Genomic DNA, 12,187 nt, shown 5'->3' on the forward strand with positions numbered 1-12,187 from the left:
CACGGAACTGAATTTCAACTGAATTAAAAAAACAAACCAAATACTTTGTATTCACCATTTTTTAACGCATTGAGATGTACTCTTCATAAGACAAAAATGAGAGATCGCCCTAAATGCAGAATGTGAGATCCATCTTTCATTTCGAAATTGAGACCCACTCTTCAACCAGTTGATATTGAGAAGGTGACATTTGGAATATGTGAAAATAGAATGCAAAGTAAAAAGTAAAGTTCCCCTTTCAGACCTTGCGATCTATGGGGCAGATGATGATAAGGTCATCCATTGCTATGGCCAACAGTTAACGACTACCGTCTTTGCTTTCCACAACTAATGCCAGGTACTCATTAGAGATGGGTGGTCTCCGAAGAGGCCCTAAACATTCCGAAATTCAAGAACCGAACCCTGAACCCCAGGTTCAGAAGCCAAGCAATTAGTAATAAAGTAGCCCCGATTTTATTTTAATGCCACATATTCTCGTAAATGTGACTTTTGTTCGGCTGTATTACATTAAATTTGATAGGACATCAACACTTCAACAATCATTTCATGTAACTTATTAATGGTTAACGTCTTTGGTGTTCTTTACGAAAGTGTCTAGATTTAATTAGTTCCCTTACATTCATTGTATCAATAGCTTTGGGTAAGAAGCAGGTCTGTTATTTTCAACTTTTTCCAAGTTGCTCTACTGTCTTTGGGGCTCAACCACAGATCTTTCACTGACTTTCTGTTTCTACAGGCTTCTCGCCACTACTTCACATAAATACTGTACGACAGTAAGTGTGGTAAGTACTGGCTCAAAGCACCGCATGCACAGGTGAAGGTCATCCTCATTAACACGGAGAGCCTTGGATTTGTTTGTTTTTTTTTAAAGAGAACTAATTATACACTCATGTATTTTTGAGGGATTTTTGGCTAAGGATTCCCCGGTGGGTCTTTATGTCAAACGTCAATACCGGCGCCCTACCTAACATCGTGGCGCCAGCTACGAGTTTAAAGTCATGAAGTCAGGGTGGTAAAGACTGATCGTATTAGTCTGGACTTAAAGTATGGTTAGTTTAGGGGAAAGGGTTCTAAGATCTGAAAGCAGATTCTCTTTTTACCAGCTTAAACATTTAAGTTTAAATTGTACATGTTAAAAATTTTAAAACTAACTTGGTCTGAATTGGTAGTAACCATACGTTGACGGGTGGGGCTGTGGAGTAATATGTGCTGACAGTTAATGCAACCTACTCAGTAGAAATTTGAATAAAAGCTTTAAATATTCTTTTATGATTAGTAATTTAAGCAAAGTAAGCTTTCAGACCTTGCGATTTATAGGGCAAATGATGTTAAGGTAATCTTTTTCTTTGTCCGAATGTTAACGAGGGTGTCATGTGGCCAGCACAACTAATAACCGCTTTTACTTTCCCTCAACTAATATCATGTACAAATTAGAGTTGGCTGGACTCCCAAATTAAAAGACCCAGTCTACGCCAGGATTCGTCGAACCAGAAACACACTCAAAGTGCCCTACCACTCAGCCACCACCAGCCCAGATTACAAAAAGTTTTATGTAAGTTTATTTGTTTAGAGTCCAGATTACTAAAAGTTTTATGTAAGTTTATTTGTTTAGAGTTTAAATACTTTTCAAAACAATAGTAATACCAGTGTAAATGCACGAGGAAGAGTGGAAGTAATAACAATACAGGCATGTTATATCAAGATGTCGAACCTGGTCAGCCTTAGGACGATTTGACCGATTGCTCCTAATTGGGCCCCCGCACCTGGCAGGGACCCCGCAGTTTACATTAAACATATCACTATCAGTCATGTCTCTTGTTTTAAAGAGGTAGGACTGAAAGGGTTAACATATTTAGCTTATCGTACGATTGACACCTTTTTGCGGTTGAGTTGCTTCCTTGTATGTTGTATACTAAATGTTGACAGAATGATCTAATTAATAGACATAGTTTTTATTGTAAAAAAAATTAGAAGAAAGGACCTCGCAAGCAATCATTAGTTGGGTCCCGCAATTCGTAAGGCCGGCCCTGTGTAAAACAAATTGGACTAGTTGGCATGGTTTCTAGAGTTACTGCGCAATGATTTCTCGCGTTTTGACAAATTAATCAATGAATGTTTTGTTTCTAGAAATATACTTTCTACAGTAGCATCCTTGTTTGCAAATGTGTGGTCTGTGTGTCTCTTCTATGTATGTGTGTGTGTGTTTGTGATTTCAATAAAATCCATTAAAAAAAAACAAACCAACGTAAAGATGTCAGAAAAATGTGTGAATGTGTCTGATGGGCGATTTTAATGAATTAATTCTGACTGGATGACGAGCTGGGAAATCATTATAAGAGTCTCTCATTGATTCCTTTTCCTATTGTTTTTCAAACCCTTCCCCCCCCCCCCAGGTTTTAGTAATAAAAACGAGCACTATGATAGGCCTATACCACTTTTATACAAACTGTGTAGAACAAAGAATACACCGCGGGCGGGGGGGGGTATTTATAAAGAATTGTGAAAAATAAAAGGAATATTTAAAGAAACAAAGTCTGGTGAATTTAATGGCCCTGAGATATATGAAAGACTAATTAGCTCGCCCTGGGAAGTCCTTGTGAAGTAAAGGAAGCAACTCCTTTCCTTTTCTCTAGAGCTCTATTGAGCTAGTAATGATCAAGGTTCAGTCTCATTATACCCGCCTTGCCAGACTTTGATAGAGATACCCTACAATCACAGTTTAGGAAATGTAGCTGCCAACCTGGCAGGCGAGTTTTCACATACAGTGAGTAGCCAGAATGACTTCTGACTAGCAAGAAAAAGAAAACAATATTTCTGAACTTTGTTTCCATATATATTCTTTATAGTAACGACATTGATATAAGATAGGCCCTATAGAATCTCTCACTGCATTATTCAATGGCAGTCACGTGGGAAATACATATTAATATTGTGTTATCCTTTGAAATACTGTAGTGTTGCTTCCAAATAGCATAGCATTTGTTTGTGCTTCCAAATAGCATAGCATATATTTGTGCTTCCAAATAGCATAGCAAATATTTGTGCTTCCAAATAGCCTAGCAAATATTTGTGCTTCCAAATAGCATAGCATATATTTGTGCTTCCAAATAGCATAGCAAATATTTGTGCTTCCAAATAGCATAGCATATATTTGTGCTTCCAAATAGCATAGCATATATTTGTGCTTCCAAATAGCATAGCATATATTTGTGCTTCCAAATAGCATAGCATATATTTGTGCTTCCAAATAGCCTAGCATATATTTGTGCTTCCAAATAGCATAGCATATATTTGTGCTTCCAAATAGCATAACAAATATTTGTGCTTCCAAATAGCATAGCATATATTTGTGCTTCCAAATAGCATAGCATATATTTGTGCTTCCAAATAGCCTAGCATATATTTGTGCTTCCAAATAGCCTAGCATATATTTGTGCTTCCAAATAGCCTAGCATATATTTGTGCTTCCAAATAGCATAGCATATATTTGTGCTTCCAAATAGCATAGCATATATTTGTAACTATTCTGTGTATTGCTCCGTCCCAGTTTGGCGGTCCATTTCTATATCTATTAATTTAAAAAGGTATAATGTCAATCCTACGAGTCTGGTGTGACCTTTCTAAAAGGTCTGTCTTCCTTTATGTTAAATCTTCTTCGTAACTGTCCTATGAGTTGAGTCTTGGACCATGGAAGTTTGCCTCCATCTGCCTATTTAAAGAAAAATCAGTCTGGGAAAAGTACAATGAATGTAAAAACAAAACAAAACAATGACTTGTCATTGAACCATTTCTCCTTTTATAAGTAATGATTCCCTGTCTGATAAAGTTATATTTCCTCTAGAGCCGCCATTCTGTCTAGCACTCAATTAGGTTTTAACTAGAGTATCCAGCTGAATGGGTAGATGAATAAGGAGAGGGGAGGTATAGGTAGAGGAAGGCCCTAAATAGTGTTGACCATAACGGCACGACGGAACAGGTCTGTCAATGAAACATCTGGACCGCTATGAAGAAGATAAGCCAATGTGGGTGGGGCGAACAAAACTGCAGAACGGACATAAGTGTCAAAGGAGGCCTACATGATGAAAGTAAAAATGTTGTCTATAGTGAAGTGATGGCCCATTAAAATTTTTCAGCTAGCTTGTTGTCAGATCGCATTTTTTAAAAGTATAATTTTTTATGACATCCTGTCATCATTAACAAAGAATAAACAAAATTTAAAAAAAATAAAGAAACTCAGATTAGGCCCGATCTCTAGCAATCAATTTTTTTTTGAGAAATAATAGTTACAAAAATTTTAATGTAAACAAATTAAACACGCGACTAGAATATATAATATTAACAATATGTTTCTATCCAGTGAACGATTTGTCTGTGAACCAACTGTCGGTGAACAAGTTTCTGTGAGCGATATGTCGGGTGAACGACTTGTTGCTTGAACGAAGTGTCGTGTCTCCCTTTTTCCTCATGTGCTGCCACTGTGTTTCACTTTTGACGTTGATTTCATAAACAACTTATAATTATAAAGTGAGGATAGGGATGAGGGGGGAGGGTCTGGGTTGTCTTTAAATATGTCTTTGTGTTTTCTAAAGCAATTCTAAACCAACCCACCAGCAAACGTGTTGGACGACTTAGGTTTAACATCTAGACACTAACAAAATAATTAACCAAAGGGTTCTCCTAAAATGCGCTCCTCATTTCCGTTGTGTTACCTTCAAGGAAATTTTTTTCTGTTTTAGGGTCTCAATTAATTTTAGTTTAAGAACCGCTTGATTAGGGTTTTTATTTTAGCTGAGTCTGTACTTCGCAGGAATGTAGGACTAACCGATCCCCCTGCTAGTGTTTCACTATTGACATGATTGTAATCGGTATAACGCTGTTCTATGAATGGCCACTCACTACATCGTCTTCAGACACGAGCACGCGCTAGTAGTGAGCATGAATCACGTGACCACGTTTAATTAGAGAAATGTACCGTACAGGCAGAACAGAGTTAAATAAAAAGCTAAGAGAAGATCTGGTGAACGGAAAGATAGAGAGAGACAGAGAGAGAGAGAGAGAGAAAGAGATGCCTGGGCCTTACCAGCCACCTTCCCCACCCCAGCAATCACACGCCGTGCCGTGAGCACCTATTTGACGAGATCTCCTGGCAGCACGCTGCGTGTATGTGTGTGTTGTGAGAGTGAGTACAGTCCTGGCAGGAGATCGTGAGCACTGTGGATTGTGCTTTCTGTGGGGCTCTTTATTTCTTCACCGGCTTTTTTTCTTTTTCTTCTTTTTTCTTGTTTAAAACAAAAAAGGAGTAAATACAAAATGTTTTTGTTTTTGGCGTTTGTCTTGACTGTAAGGTCATTGTAAGGTAAGTCAAGGTCACATTGATACCATTTCATAATTTCCGTACCTTTGGTTTAAACCTTTATTAGACCGTGAGGTGGACCTTACTTTATTAACCTATTTGTCACGCAGCTTTATCTTAGGTATGAATGTGATGATCGAGCGTGTTAAATCCTTAGTTCCCTTGAATGTGATGATCGAGCGTGTTAAATCCTTAGTTCCCTTGAATGTGATGATCGAGCGTGTTAAATCCTTAGTTCCCTTGAATGTGATGATCGAGCGTGTTAAATCCTTAGTTCCATAATGGTCGCCGTGGTCGATGATGCATTGTGTTAACATTAGAACACCACATATACAATAGTCACTGACCAGCAATGGCCATGAGCTATCATGTAGATCTCGACAGAACATAAGCCGTGAATGCCTTTAGACTTACTACGTCATTCCTATAGAAAACAAGTAGATTCTATATCTATGTGAACTAGATTGACTTAGGGATACGCGTAGGACGTAATCATCTTCTTTTTTGATTTGTTTTGAAGTAACATCTATATTTGATAAGATCCTAGGACTCAAGCTTTTTTAGGTTACCTTTTTGTTTTGTCGTGCTGCTGGTGTTGAGGTTTTTAGAGTTTGGCTGAGCCTTCAATGCTTGGCCCAATGTCCCATGTTTCACACACATATCCAATGTTTCACACACACATATCCCATGTTTCACACACATATCCAATGTTTCACACACACATATGCCATGTTTCACACACATATCCAATGTTTCACACACACATATCCCATGTTTCACACACATATCCAATGTTTCACACACACATATCCCATGTTTCACACACATATCCAATGTTTCACACACAGATCCCATGTTTCACACACATATCCCATGTTTCACACACATGTATGCTTCACCTTGATTAAATGACCTATATAAATGCTCAATGGAAGCAGTTAGAATGAGCACCAATAGCCCAGGTGTACAGACAAACATTTATTTTGTCTAAGCCACTGTGCTGCGTCAGACTCGTGGTTCTAATTTATTTAGTTTGATATATATAATATATATGCCCAGCTTAAGAATAATGAGTACTAAAATCAGACCTAAAGTGAATCTCCCACCAAAAAAAAAACAACAACAAGAAAACAATGTCAAATCTAAAATGTAGGCTAAGTGACGACACACAACGATATAGCAAAGAAGAACATTTTTTGCTTTTACATTTTTGATTATGGAAGGCTGGTAATGTTTATATACCGATATAGAAACTGATGGAAATATTTTCTTTTAATCTGTGAATAAAAAACAATTCCGTTTGCCCTAATTTGAATTTGTTAAAAATGACATTTCTGTACTAGAACTAGCATTAAGTTCTTTTTTTTTCCGTAAAAAATATATGTATCAAAACACAATAAGGGACTCATTTTGAAAATGGTATTCTGCAGTGTTTATCACATTCCTTTAAAAAAATTGCTTATCAACAGTTTTCAACAAGGCTTATCAACAGTTTTCAACAAGGCTTATCAACAGTTATCAACAAGGCTTATCAACAGTTTTCAACAAGGCTTATCAACAGTTATCAACAAGGCTTATCAACAGTTATCAACAAGGCTTATCAACAGTTATCAACAAGGCTTATCAACAGTTATCAACAAGGCTTATCAACAGTTATCAACAAGGCTTATCAACAGTTATCAACAAGGCTTATCAACAGTTATCAACAAGGCTTATCAACAGTTATCAACAAGGCTTATCAACAGTTATCAACAAGGCTTATCAACAGTTTTCAACAAGGCTTATCAACAGTTTTCAACAATTCCTTTTATTTCCTTTGAACACCAGATACACCAACAAAGAACTGAACCTATTTATTTGTTTCCGTCAGGTAGGACAATCTCTAGTGTAATAATCATGTGTTAAGTAGTTTCGAATAGAATCTGGATAAAATAATAATGATAATTATTTAATGAATATACTGAAGCTTACTAAGATTTGTTAATAGCACTATACAGTATAGGCTAAATGCGTTTGGAGAACAGCCATATTGGCAAATCAATTTTTAAAATAAGTTAACTAATGTTCCTCTAATTTAAATAAAGTCATGCCAACTTTGGATATGAATTTCTCTCCCAAATTTAAGAATGATTGTTTTTCGATTGAGTTGAAAAATCTACCAGCCAAAATTGAGATTTCTACATCTTAAAAGGTAATGTGAAACAAATAATTTAATAATTACCTCCTTTTTTTCATAAAAAAAAATATAGAAAAAATTAGTAATTTGTAATATTTCATACAACGCAAATGTGGTCAATGAAAGAATTCTTTTATTTATATATAGCCTACATTTTCCCTTCTTCCTCATTAGCCATATCTTCGTTCACTTGTTGTATTATCCGTTTCGTTTAACTTATCAGTTCATGTTTTGAAACAATACTTCTCAGCAGTCTCGCAGTGCGGCACACCAATCAAAAATCAGCCTAGCAGACGTCGACAAGGTAGCGCTAAGTTTTTACAACATTGACAACTGCTACAGTTTTTTTTTCTTTAAATATCTACATTTTATCTCCCGCCAAGGAAAGATAAGCCAGCAGCGTGTCTTGCTTTAGTGGCGATAAGGAAAGTGCTGTAGTTTGGTCTTCAAGGCATCAGATCGCACAACGCTGACTTCAATATTCTCCGGTGAACATTTATTTCTTCATGTTTACCTTGTTGTGATAGTTGACGTGAAATACTTGAGTGGACAAAAAAACAAACAAACAGAAGCTTCTTAAGTGAACCCTGAAGATGCCTTCGAGGACTTCAAAGATTTATTCTGATGTAAGAACAAATACTCCGTATGGGGTGTGTGTGTGGGGGGGGGGGTATAATACCAAGCTGAAAGAGGGGAAAATATTTTCAAAAAGGTTCCACACTCCATATAGAGTATATCTAATAATAAGGCTTGTCTTCCAGTCCGAAGATTAAAGAGGAATGCAGTAGATATAGTTCTATACAGAGCCATGGTTCTACTAGTCCCATGACATAGGAGCTATTAGATCAGGCTTTACAAGACTAACTCAGGCGACCTCTGTGGGTTCGTTGTTTGGTAAGTAACGTCAGGCAAAGTGTAGGTTGGGATACTCGTGAACACGACGAACATGAAATGTATGAACTTAGATTACAATAGTCGCTTGTCCATTTTGAATACGTCACTAGTGTGTTGACTTTCTAAATTGTTATTGAACAATAAACTATTATTAATATATATATATATATATATATATTGACATTTCTTAAACCGGTCCCACGACGAATATTTTAAGAATAATTAATTGGACATCATCTTCACATAAAACACTATACAATACGTCATTAAATATTACTTCCATACAAAGAGTTGATCTTTTCATACGAAAGTCTCAGCGTTGCGAAACTGGTTGGACCTTAAACAATTCTGGAATTATAAATGTTGTGAATGTTTGTAGAAGAGGGTGGAGATAGGGAGGGGTGGGGTGGGGGCTTCGGAAATCATCAGATAAATTTAAAAATATTTTGCACCTGCGCAGTAAAAAAAAAGAGTATTACTGCCCAAGAGATTGGTCATAGTACCAAAGATAGATTACTTCTTATCATTTTTTTTAAAAACCTTTATAAGAGCTAAAATATTAAAGTTGTATCTGCGGAGTTGTAAAAAAAATGGGGGGCGGGTGAGGGGAGCTCATACTGACACGTTATAACAACGTTTGCGTGATGTGACATTTGGTGAAAAACAGACACGCTTGTAGTTAAAATTGAAAAAAAAAAAGGCGTGCGTATATACTGGTCTAAGGGAGATGAACGAGGGTGCTAATGGTGGTTACTGGGGAACTACGTTTTGAGAGCTGCTTCTGAGGGCCATAACTTTCTAGTTTTTGGTGATTGTGTGTTATTATCTGCGCAAACAAAGTCTTGGTCTCCTGCTATTTGCTAACTCATAGCCAAAACAAGACTCGGAGTAACGTTAGCCAATCACGTGGTTGGAGCGTCCAGTGTTGTGTTGAACTAAGCAACAGTTAAATGTCAGGCAAAGAAAAACAAAAAAACCGCGTTCAAATAAACAAATCATGGAGGTGATTTATTTGAAGGGTGTCTAGAGTGTGAACAACGTGGTGTTCAATGCATGACTTTTTGTGACTCAGTGCCATACAAAATCGAATGTTACAGAATAAGTGGGGGATTCGCCAACACTGTGTAAATATTCTCTCCCAGTCTGCCCATTTCTTAGTGCATAGTGGCATTTCAGAAACCAATTCGCTAGACTGTAAATCTATTGGGGATTTTCACTCTAAAATCTCGATTCTAAACAAAGTCTCTCTATATATATTTATCATTGTTACCAACTTAATAATAAAGATAAGTTTGTGCTAGAAGTGAAGCTAACAAGCTATTTATATTTATTTGTCTTAGATGAAAATCTCACAACGACCAACCGCCTTTACTTTTCCCCAACTAATGTCAGGTACCCATTAGAGCTGGTGGACTTAAAGGCGCCCACAGATCCCGAAATAAAAAATCCCAGTCTTCACCAGGATTCGAACCCGGTTCAGATGCCAATCGCTTTACGCGCAGCCACCTCTGATATATATATATATATATATATATATATATATATATATATATATATATATATATATATATATATATATATATATATAATCAGGATATATCTACATGGTAGGATGCATTAGCTGTCGGAAGATGCTACTCAAAAGCCTTACCCGTCAACATCATGTGGTTACTACCAATGTAAACCATGTTAGTGTTCAACTGTTTAACTTATACACGTTTACAAATACTTGCACCCAGACAGGCACAGCTTCAACAAGTTCACTGGAGACAAATATATTAATACTTGCAATCCATACATCAGCAACTTGAACAAATATTCCAACTGGGTTGGGGGGGGGGGGGCGCTGCTTGAATCCAGTAAGCAGCACTCTGCCTTGATTCTTGGAGAATTACCCAGGGTTCAATGTAACGAAGGAACGTCCTAACTCTACCTGTGGCTAGGTGCCAGGATGTGTACAACGTTCCAACCCAACAACTCAACAGAGGAGAGTAGGAAAAATATCAACAACCAGTTTACCTTTGTAGTGTGAGTGTCAGGGTGTGAGTGTCATAGAGTCAGTGTCAGAGTGTGAGTGTCATAGAGTCAGTGTGAGTGTCAGAGTGTGAGATTCTTGAAACTAGAAAGAAACTAAGAACTGACCTTTGACATGAAGTTGAACAACTAATAACAGAAAGGAAGTTGTTACCGAGAACTATGGGAAGGAAAGGGGAAAGAAACAAAAAAACTATTGAAGGTTGGTAAGGGAGATAACGAGGCAGCATTGGCATGTTCTTCTTTTTAAAGTTTTAGAGTGGAAATACTTTTAAAACACACACACACACACACAGATCTGATGAATGTTTCGTTTTCTACAGTTTTTTTAAATTTAGTTTCTAGATCTTGCTAACAAAAAAAAATGATCTAACGCAAAAAAAAGGGGAACAATTTGTAAAAATATCACATCTCAAAGCACTAGATTTAGACCAGGTTGACATTTTTGCAGTTTTGGTATTTTTGTCTTTCTATAGATCTAAACTTCGATCGAAAGATATAGATGCACCAGAATAAGGGAAAGTTCAGCGAGCCTGTTGTACATTTATTTGTGTGAGTATGTCCATGGTATGACCTACTCTTATAGTGGATTTATTCTAATATCTATATTGTGTGTAACTATCTATGTGTCAGTTTATTCTGCTATTCAAGTCTGAGCATTATAGGAATTTCAATTTGAATGGGGTTATGTAATAGATTCCCTCGAGCATGCAACATTAAAAAAAAATAATCTAGAATCCCCCCAACATGACCCCACAGCAGCACAGCGTGACAGGTGGTGATTTTATCGGTAGGTGGCACAATGGTTTACGACCACTAACCCACCCTTCCGACACCTTTCATGTCTGGCATGTTTTCATCGATCTGGTTTATCTACCCCTAGATATATATTGAATTGTGATTACGTAAACAATGCGTGTGACAATGTGTGTGTGTGTGTATTTCTTCTTGTCAATCTTTACCATAAGCTCACACATGGACCTAACAAGCGGACATTTCGGACATGAAGTCACGCTGCGTGACAACACATGTTATTAACATTTTAGAAAGAGCTCTTCATTAATTATTAAAATGTATTATTTTTCTTAATTATTAAATTAATTTTTTATTTACTGTTAAAGCCCAGCGTTCCATCTATAGGACTCAGTGAACTATCAATTACATTGCATTTTTTTTTGTACCGAGTATCAGTAATATCCCTATTGCAATAGTCACCCCCAATACAAAAGTAATACTGAAGTTTATTTGAACATAAAGTAGGAACTCATTTATTTAAAAAAAACAAAACAAAAACACTTCTGTAATTATGTAGAGCTAACAAATGAACAGCAGATAAATAGAATGGTTATCATATCAGTCAAACTGATTAGAATTATGCCAATATTTGTTACACGATCCGCGAAAAAACTATTTCAAATCTGGCAACTATTTGGATTCTGTTTGAAGGCTTAATTAGTCAAAATTTGCTTAAACTTACGTTTGTCTTATACTAGGCCTAATAATAGAAATCAAACTCTGAGAAAATGCATTGACAAACTTACCCCCCCCCCTCTTTAGTGGGATTCCCCAAAGCAGATTTTTTTCCTCCCAGTCAGGGAGAACACACCTTTAGATCGTTATCTGGTCTTTATTTAAGGCCATCTGTAAGTAATGGTTCTCAAATGAGCTTTGAAATGGTTTCACTCAACGTGGCCGGAATCCTGTGAGCCAGAGGAAAAAAAAACGGGACC

General features: G+C 36.7%; 2 protein-coding genes across 10 annotated transcripts in view; one reads left to right on the forward strand and one right to left on the reverse strand.

Moving 5' to 3' along the window:
- The window catches only part of LOC106064916 (ATP-dependent translocase ABCB1-like), a 124,296-nt gene that overhangs the window by 32,441 nt on the left and 79,668 nt on the right, over nucleotides 1-12,187 (reverse strand). The gene's annotated exons all lie outside the window — the stretch shown is intronic.
- The window catches only part of LOC106064915 (uncharacterized), a 38,217-nt gene continuing 31,175 nt past the window's right edge, over nucleotides 5,146-12,187 (forward strand). The window contains exons 1-2 of one of the 2 annotated variants that reach the window (XM_056008061.1): nucleotides 5,146-5,356; nucleotides 10,934-11,009. The gene's annotated coding sequence lies outside the window, so the exon portion shown is untranslated. The remainder of the gene's footprint in view (nucleotides 5,357-10,933; nucleotides 11,010-12,187) is intronic. The other variant, XM_056008059.1, reaches the window with a different exon arrangement.

The sequence above is a fragment of the Biomphalaria glabrata genome, chromosome 13 (assembly GCF_947242115.1).
Source record: "Biomphalaria glabrata chromosome 13, xgBioGlab47.1, whole genome shotgun sequence".
Classification (NCBI taxonomy): Eukaryota; Metazoa; Mollusca; class Gastropoda; family Planorbidae; genus Biomphalaria; species Biomphalaria glabrata.